This window comes from Furipterus horrens, unplaced genomic scaffold (genome assembly GCF_987537825.1).
Source record: "Furipterus horrens unplaced genomic scaffold, mFurHor1.1.pri manual_scaffold_1, whole genome shotgun sequence".
Classification (NCBI taxonomy): Eukaryota; Metazoa; Chordata; class Mammalia; order Chiroptera; family Furipteridae; genus Furipterus; species Furipterus horrens.
Genome location: NW_028327171.1, coordinates 45,115,166 through 45,124,427, shown reverse-complemented (window position 1 = coordinate 45,124,427; position 9,262 = coordinate 45,115,166).

Here is a 9,262-nt window from a genome sequence, read left to right as displayed (position 1 = left end):
CATTTTGATTATAATGTGTCTTGGAGTGGTTCTCCCTGGGTCCAGTCTCTTGGGAACTCTCCTTGCTTCCTGGACCTGCAAGTCTATTCCCTTCCCCAAGTCTGGGAAGTTCTCCTTTATTATATTTTCACTCAATTTTTCAAGTTCTAGTTCATCTTCCTCATTCTCTGGCAATATTTTTAAAATATTTTATTTGTTTTATTTTTAGAGAGAGGGGAAGGGAGGGAGAAAGAAAGGGAGGGAAACATCAATGTGTGGTTGCCTCTGACTCACCCTCAACCAGGGACCTGGCCTGCAACCCGGACATGTGCCCTAACTGGGAATCAAACCAGCAGTCTTTCAATTCATAGGCCAGCACTTAATCCACTGAGCCACACCAGCCAGGGCTACTTTTGTATTTTAAAAATATTTTTTTAATTTGAAACAATTTCAAGTGTACAGAAGAAGAAAGAACTCTCCCCACCTATGAACCACTTACAAGTAGCCAATTTATGTTCCAGCACCCCTGATTTAATGTTCATTTTCTTTTCTTTTTTTTAAATTCTCACCTGAGGATATGTTTATTGATTTTTAGAGAGGGGGGGAGAGGGAGAGAGAAAAAAACATTGATCAGTTGCTTCCTGTATGTGCCACCACCAGGAATCAAACCTGCAGCCCAGGTATGTTTCCTGACTGGGAATTAACCCTGCAGCCTTTTGGTGTATAGGATGATGTTCCAACTAACTGAGCCACCCAGCCAGGGAAAGAATACTTTTTATTTATATTTAATACTTTTTAAAAGAAGACATTATTTATTTTTACAGAGAGGGGTAGGGAGAGAGAAATAGAGGGAGAGAAACATCGATGTGAGAGAGAAACAAGGATCAGCTGTCTTTTGCATGTGCCCTGACTGAGACCTTTGCTTTGCCGGATGATGCTCACCCAACTGAGCCATACTGTTCAGGGCAAGAATACTTTAAGTTTTTGAAAGTTTAAGAGCACTTTTAGGGCAATGAAACTACTCTATATGACACAATAATGGTGGATACATGTCATTATACATTTGTCCAAACCCACAGAATGTACTACAGCAAGAGTGAACCCTAATGTAAACTATGGACTTCGGGTGATGATGTGTCAACCTAGGTTTATCAGTTGAAACAAATCTACCACTCTGGCGGGGGATGTTGACAATCAGGGAGGTTATGCAGGGGGCATATAAGAAGTCTATGTACCTTTCCCTCAGTTTTGCTGTGAACCTAAAACTGCTCTATAAAAGCATAAAGTCACCCTGGCTGGTGTGGCTCAATGGATTGATCACTGGCCTGCAAACCAGGGGGCTGCTGGTTTGATTTCCAGCCAGTGTACATACCTGGGTTGCAGGTCAGGCCCCTGGTTGTGTGTATGTGAGAGGCAACCACACATTGATGTTTCTCTTCCTCTCTTTCTCCCTCCCTTCCCCTCTAAAAATAACTAACTAAACATTTAAAAAATGTTTTTAAAGTATATTTTATTGATTATATTGTTACAATAGTTCCAATTTTTTCCCCTTTGCTCCCCTCTGCCCAGCACCACCCTTCCCCCAGCACCCTCCCCCCAAGTCCATGCCCATGGGTCGTACATACGTGGGTTGCAGGTCAGGTCCCTGGTTGTGTGTGTGTGAGAGGCAACCACACATTGATGTTTCTCTTCCTCTCTTTCTCCTCCCTTCCCCTCTCTCTAAAAATAACTAAACACTTAAAAAACATTTTTTAAAGCATAAAGTCTACTTTTAAAAAGAATTTTACTTCTTGCAAGAAAATTACATCTCTGTGATGTGTTGATTTATGTAGTATAATCATGATTACTAAAAAATGGCTGTATGCATAATGACATTTTACACTATATAATTCTATAAGAAAATCTTTTATAAACTGCAAAGAAAATGAGAGGAAACCAAAAACTGAAGTTTGTCCAGTCATAATTAATAAAGCTATCACAAAACCACAACCAAACATATGCTTCCTGATGAGAGTATGTAACACTAATACACTCATTATGCTGGTGCAGGGATGGGGGCGGTGGCGAATGGTAGAGACGAAGGCAGGATTCACAGGGCAGGCAGAGTAACTAACCTGAACTGTTTAGGATAATTGTTGAAGCTGCACAACGTGTACATAGGAATTCATTATTCTGTTTTTCGACTCTTGTACACGTCTGCAATTTTCCATAATAGTTTAAAATTTGTGCTGAAAAAGAAGAGAGAATATACAGCATCTATTTTTTGTGTGAGTTCAAGATTAAGGCTTGCCATAGCAACAGAAATGCACAACTAATATTTTTTAGATTTTATTTACTTTTTTAGAGAGAGGGAAAGGGAGGGAGAAAGAGAGGAAGAGAAACATTAATGTGTGAGAGATACATGGTTGCTTCTCGCATGCCCCCAACTGGGGACCTCGCCCCCAATCCAGATATGTGCTCTGACAGGGAACCAAACCAGCAGCCTTTCAGTTTGCAGGCCAGCGCTCAGTCCACTGAGCCACACCAACCAGGGCCACAATTAATATCTGGACCTGCAACCTTGGTGACAGGAATGTCCAAACAGTGCTCCGCTATATTTTTGTTCCCAAATGAGTTGCACCAGGTGTTCCAAACAAAAGAATCACACATACCATCAAAGCATACAAAGACTCCTATGGACTTGCCAGTGAACTGAAGCTATGGAGATGAAGATTCCTTTCCACAAACCTTTCTGGGTATCCCTATTATGTACCTGGGTCCATGGTGGCCCCATGAGGGATTCTGGGATGAATCCCTTGTCCTGCAACTTGGATGCAACAGATGCTCATTTCAAGGCAGAATAGCCATGAGAACCCAGAAGGAGAAAAAGGAGATTATTTTTGGAGGAAGGATTTTTTTTTAAACAAAGTCAGTGAGTTACCTTGAGACAGACTATGCCGCTTCCCTTCTTCCTTTAGCAGGAATTGCCTGAATTTCTGTTTACTTTTCTGACACTGTCTACCTTGATTTGTAGCCTTTCTACAAGTTCAACTGTCCTTTGAGTTGTGGGTTTGAGTTTTCTATGCAGTTCAATGCATTTTGCTGCATGAAATTTGTCTGTATTTTTAGTCTCAGAAGCATAAAATCTCCAATGCTCAACAGGCATTTGGGAATACGATGCTGAGAGAGAGATATAGACAAAGATGATGGACAGATGATGGATAGTTGATGTCAAAATTCCTAGCATGACAACTTATCTAAATAAGATTTCTAAGATACTGTAGAAAAATAAAGCTACTGTATATGAGGGGAAAAGTTCAAGAAAGTTTTTTAAATGTGTGAATGAGGATACTGAGTGCAGAGAACTGTGTCAGTTCATTAATGAATAACTGCAGCCTTGATACATCCGTTCAGATGCTGTAAAATTGCCTCGATTTCTTTTTCTCTTCTAAGTCTTAACATGTACACAAAAGAAAGTTCAGTCAAAATCAGTATGAATTACATTCTGATAATATAGTGGCCATTGTTTATTTTATATCTGTTGTATGAAAAGTTCTGTATCAGGTGCTTTATACATGTTATCTCATTTAATTATTATAGTTCTTTGGTGTAAATATTCCAATTCCTATATTACTAATTGAAAACTTGGATAATGTGCATGCAGATGTTTCACTGTAGCATTTATTCATAATAGTGAAAATTTAGAAGCAACCCAAATGGACAAAAATAGGTATAAGGTTAAATAAGCCATGGTACATCTGCTCATAAAAATTTTTCATAATGAAAACCATAACAGCAATTATAAAAAAGAAAATGAGTTTTTGAAATAAAGATGTTAATTTTATTTTATTTTTTAAAGATTTTACTTATTTATTTTTAGAGAGAGGGGAAGGAAGGGAGAAAGAGAGGGAGAGAAGCATCAATGTGTGACAGATACATTGATTGCTTCTCGCAGGCCCCCAACTGGGGACCTTGCCTGCAACCCAGGCATGTGCCCTGACTGGCAACCTTTTGGTTCACAAGCTGGTACTCAATTCACTGAGCCACATCAGTCAGGGCAAGATAATGTTAAGTTTAAAGAAATACAAAATAGCAAGGGTACTGCAGCTGTAAAATGCAATTATACATACTACGTTCATGAATAAAGATACACACAGAGATAGTTGATATGGATATATATCCATGTATATATATATATATATATATACATGGATATATATATACACACACACATACACAGTTTGCACAAGCCTAAACATTAAAACTACAATACCTATTGTAGTGACTTTAAAATAAGTCCACAGATTCCTTAATACTCTCCCTTGAAAAAGTGGAGCCCAACTGCCCTGCCCTTGAGCACGGTCTGTTCTGAGTGAATTGCTTCTAACAGAATGTGATGGAAGTAATGGTGGGGGATTTATGAGAATATCACAAAAGGCATGTGGCTGTCATTCCAGGTTGACTTGCTCTGAGAAAGCCAGGCACCGTGCTGTGAGAAAACTCAAGCAGCTCTGGGAGACATCCACATGGTGAGGAACTGAGGCCTCCTGCCAGCAACCTGCTGATGTGTAAGTGGAGGTGCATCCTACAGCCTCAGTGAAGCCCTCAGAACTTCACAAATGAATGGAGCGATGTTGCTTAAATGAGTATGTTTAGCCTAGCCTAAACCATGAGACAGAAGCGTAGATAGGATAAACATATTTAGCAATATATTGTTATTTTTCATATGTTCATTATGTTTTTTGTCAACCTTGAGACACTTTATCAGGTCTAAAGTGGCTCTAAACTTAAAGCAATAGCTCCAAAAGTGCAGCAATCATACTAGTAAAAAAAAAAAAAAAAAAAAGTCTGAAAATACAGGGAAAGTTCTTAAGTTGTGTATTAAAGCCCTTTCTAAGTGTTCTGCAAGTTTACAGCAGTTGGGCATTTTTTTTCATCCCTATGATCAGGTCAGCCAAGTGATCACCTCTGGCTCAAAACTCCTGCTTCCTTATTTTATCTGCTGCACGCTGCATTGATCCAGTCCCTTCCTTGATTTCAAAAAGAGAAAATAAAAGCAACAACATAAGTCACTAATATGTGACTTTATTAAAGGGTTGCGATAACTGAGAGGGCTTTGCATCTCAGAAATGCAAATAACTTCAAATCAGTGAAGAGACTGTCATTATTCTTAAGTGTCCTTTAGACACCCCACCTTTGGGAAACTGGCAGCGGTCTCTCACCTCATTCACCGAGGTGTTCCAAATTGAGGTCACATGCACCTCTTCTCTTGCCTTCTCTCTGCAATGAGATCGTAACTCCAGTCTTCCCACCACATTTGGGAAAGCCAGACAACCCCAAACCGTTCCCCCTCCCACAATGTGGAGAACATTAGGGCTTTTCATTTAACAGAACTCACCTTCCTTAGGAGGCATTCCTCCCTTCCCTGTGGATTCTCTTAAATCTTTTCAATAACCTTATGCAAATTAGCATCCCTCCTTATCCAGAGGGAAATTGTACTTTAAGAGGTTACAGAACTTGGTCCAGTGAACTGAGCTATTAAGTGGTGGGGCCAGGCAGGGCAGCCAGCCCTGTCCGGGTCCAGGGTTCAGGCTTTGGCCACCTTTTCCCTAGTAGGCCACCATCAGGGGAGAGAGACCCTCATGGGATTGCTTCGTGAACATGGAATCAAAACTAGGTTGGTGCTGTCATTAGAACTTTGTTGGCACCAGATTGAATGCCTGCTTGATTCATTCATTTCTACAGGAGTCTCCTATTAGGCACTCTGGCTACCCTTCTGTGCAGTGCTGGGATGGGCACTGTGGGTAGATATGACTCTCCTTTAGGCAATTTGGATCAGACAGACTTTAAAAAGTAGGAGGTGTGGGTACCTGTCATTTTGGCTGAGGCACCGTGGCTAAATAAGTTGGTTTTCAGCCACAGAGAATCATCTCTCTCTAAAAATTAATAAAACAATGATGGTCGCAACAAATACTAATTGAAATGGTTAACATTTATGGAACCATTAGGAACCATAGTGAGTTTTGCTGGTATTATCTTATTATTCACCATAACCCTACAATGTAAGGATCATTCTCATTTTACAGATCAGGAAACTGAGGCACTAAGGCTTAATTTGACAAGTCACACAACTATTATCTAATACAATCCAGACTCACAGGTATTTCTTTCTGACTCGAGCTGGCTCCCTAATTTACAGGTAAAAACAAGTTAAATCAGATTCACAGTCACTCCCCCTCATTCCAGGTTCAAAACACTTCCCTGAAATGACAGAAGGTAACATGACCCTAAGCATACTCATGGGCATGTGTGACATGAGAATGTTACCCACTGTATGAATCAATGTGGAACAAAGTTGGGAACAGTGGCCTGGAGAGGTGTGAGAAGGCTGGGGACCCAGATACCTCGGTTCTTGCCCCATCTCTGCATGCACAGAGGTATCTGAATCTAAGCAAGACACTTATCCTTCTGCCTCAAGCTCCAGTTCTGCAAAATGAAAGGAACTCATCAGGAGTATCTTAATAACAGGCTATGGGGAAGACAAGACTGAAAGAAAACATTTGTGAAAACAGTCCTCAGTGTCAGAAATGCTATGGCATGGGCTGACAAATATTTATTCTAATTTCGGGTTTCAAAGGCCTCTCTGTATATGCAGGAAAGCAGAAATCACTTCCAAACCACCCATTTATTTAATATAAAGAAAACAGAACCCTAGAATTACCAACAGGACATGACCTGTATGTATTATTAGAACGGGCTTAAATTGCATGGTGATTTCTCCCTTACCCTATGCAACTCAGCAGGTGCCAGGCAGTCTCATGCTGCGCACCTGCACGTATGCTTTCTGATGCCTGGCTCAGCAGATGAGGGCTGTGGGTGGCCCTCCTGGGGCAATCATCTTGATGACAGCTGGAGTGTTTGTGTGCACATGTGCGAGTCTGTGTGTCTCCAGAGGAGGCCCCAGGCTGCTGCCACTCCATCCATGAAATGACACCTTTTGGATCCACAGCTCTTTACAGTTTATACAAAATTTTATTCAGCTCACACAGGGCTCATTTAATCCTTCCAACTACCCAAAGAATCGAATAAGTTGTGTTGTGCTCATCTTATGGATAATTTACTCAGGAGAGGCTGACTTGCCCAAGATGCCATTAATGGTAGAGCTGGGCTAATCCCTGGGCATGACTCTTCCACTATACCACCTGTTTTTAGTCATTAAGGTAACAAATAGCTTCACACAACACCCAGTGTGTCAGCCAATGCCAGGTACTCCTAGTCATCAGCTTGCTCCCCTGAGAGAAAAGCTTGTTCAAATCCCCTACCTCCCACCTCTGCCCCATGCAATGATGAGTTTTAAGTGACTGAGCAGGTCACACTAGCAGCTGAGCAGTAGATAGTACAGCATGACAGTAAGAGCTGCGCTCCAGAGCCAGACTGGCCTGGGTCTCAGTCCTGCTGCCTCCTATGTCAACTTCCTGTTTTTTCATCTATGAGAATAGGGTTGCGAAAATTGACAAGAAAGTGCGCCAATAAAGAACTTACAACACTGCTTATTACACAGTAAGAGCCCAATAAATATTTACTGTCATTATTTCCTTAATATTGTCTTGAAAGGGAACAAGATCTAAAAACAAAGAAGGTCCAGAAAAAAAGTCCTTCCCTGTTTAGGCAGAGCAGACAACCCCTTGCTGAGTCCTGCTCCCCACCCCACCCCCACCCCCAGCTGCGCATTGCTGAGCCATGCCCTTGGGACTAAATTTTGGTTAAGGCCTTTTGGCTGGTTTCTTAGGTTTTGCTCTCTCCAATATCATTCTCTACTTTTCCTCAAATAACTTCCCCAAAAGACTCATTTCTCAAGCATTCTTACTGAGCACCTACTTATATGGTAGACATTCTGGCAGATGCTGTGATGAGCTACCCAGACCTCCTCTCAGGAATGAAGGACTTGCTGCCCTGGCAAAGTCCTCAGCTGTTAAGCTCCTTTGGGGAAATTGCCTCCACTGAAAACGTCCTCTCAACTTCGCATCCTCCAGTAGCAGCCAGCATTCAAACTGATCAACTCAGCAGAATAAAGGTCTGCCTGAGCCATGGTATCAACTCTGCAAGGCTACTTAGCTCCAGAATGTGGGGCTGACTGAGGCCTTCAGTACTGCTAAACTTCTCCCTCTGCTCAGTCCTGGTGTTGGTCCCAGGAGCAGCCCCAATAAACACCTTGGATGCTGATCTCTTCATCTGTGGCAGGTACAGAAGGCACAAAGATGAGTAAGCCATGGTCTGGCTTTCTAGGCTATCAAGGTAAAGTGAATCTACAACTTTAATAATGGCAAGCAGCTTATAATGGGGGAAGCACAAAGTACAATGAAGCCCACTTGGAGGGAGGTGGGGTTGAGGGAAGTCCATCTTTCCTGGTTCAGGGACCCCTAGAGGCCCTTCAGCCAGGCTATGAATCCAGCCTACTAGGCTGCTTTGATTTCTACAGGTTCCAACATCCAGTCTCCATGTTCAGGCTGGCACAGAGCTGTGAACTACTGATGCTGGCCAGGGTGTTTTTGGTTTGCATCTGTTGGGGGGCCAAACCCAGGTCTAGGGAGTGGCATTTACTAGAATGTTACATTCTAAAATGACAAACTAGGCTGGGGCATGGTCAGCAAGGGTAAATGGTATCTCCCCTACTCCAAGCTAAGTTTTGCCTGGAAGCCAGTAAGAACTTGCAAAATGTTGTCTCTGTCCAACAAGTCTCTAGACAGTAATTACATACTGAAATACACCATTCTGACTGGCATTTTTGAGGGCTTTGTAGACTGGTGCAGAGGGACCCATGATGCCTCTGCACTGTCTCCCACTGGGGACCAGCCAGACTGCCTGAGAAGGCCAGCAGGTCAGGGAGGCCAGGAATTCAATGAAGATCCTGCAGACTGAGGACTTTCAACCTCGCTGGCCCCTTGGCTTTAAGGTTTGATGACAGCATGGCAGCTCCAGTGTCAGCAGCTGTGGGAGGACCAGCTTCCCAACCGTTGGGGTTAGATAGGCCCTCCACAGCATGAAAGCGGTAGCTGCTGGGATGGGCAGTCTGTAGAGATCAAAGGTGATTTTCCATCCTTGTGTGTCAGACTCCTCTCCTCTCTGCCCTTTGCTTTCTGGAATGGAGCTGACATTGTCTATCTGTTCTCTCAAGACAATTTTCTGCCAACTTCCTTCCCCTAAGCTCCAATAGTTCACCTTACACTTATTATATAGTCTTTCTCAGCCGCTACAATTCATTTCACCCCAGTTTTCTGAAGGCCTGCAGTATAGGCCCGTCTTG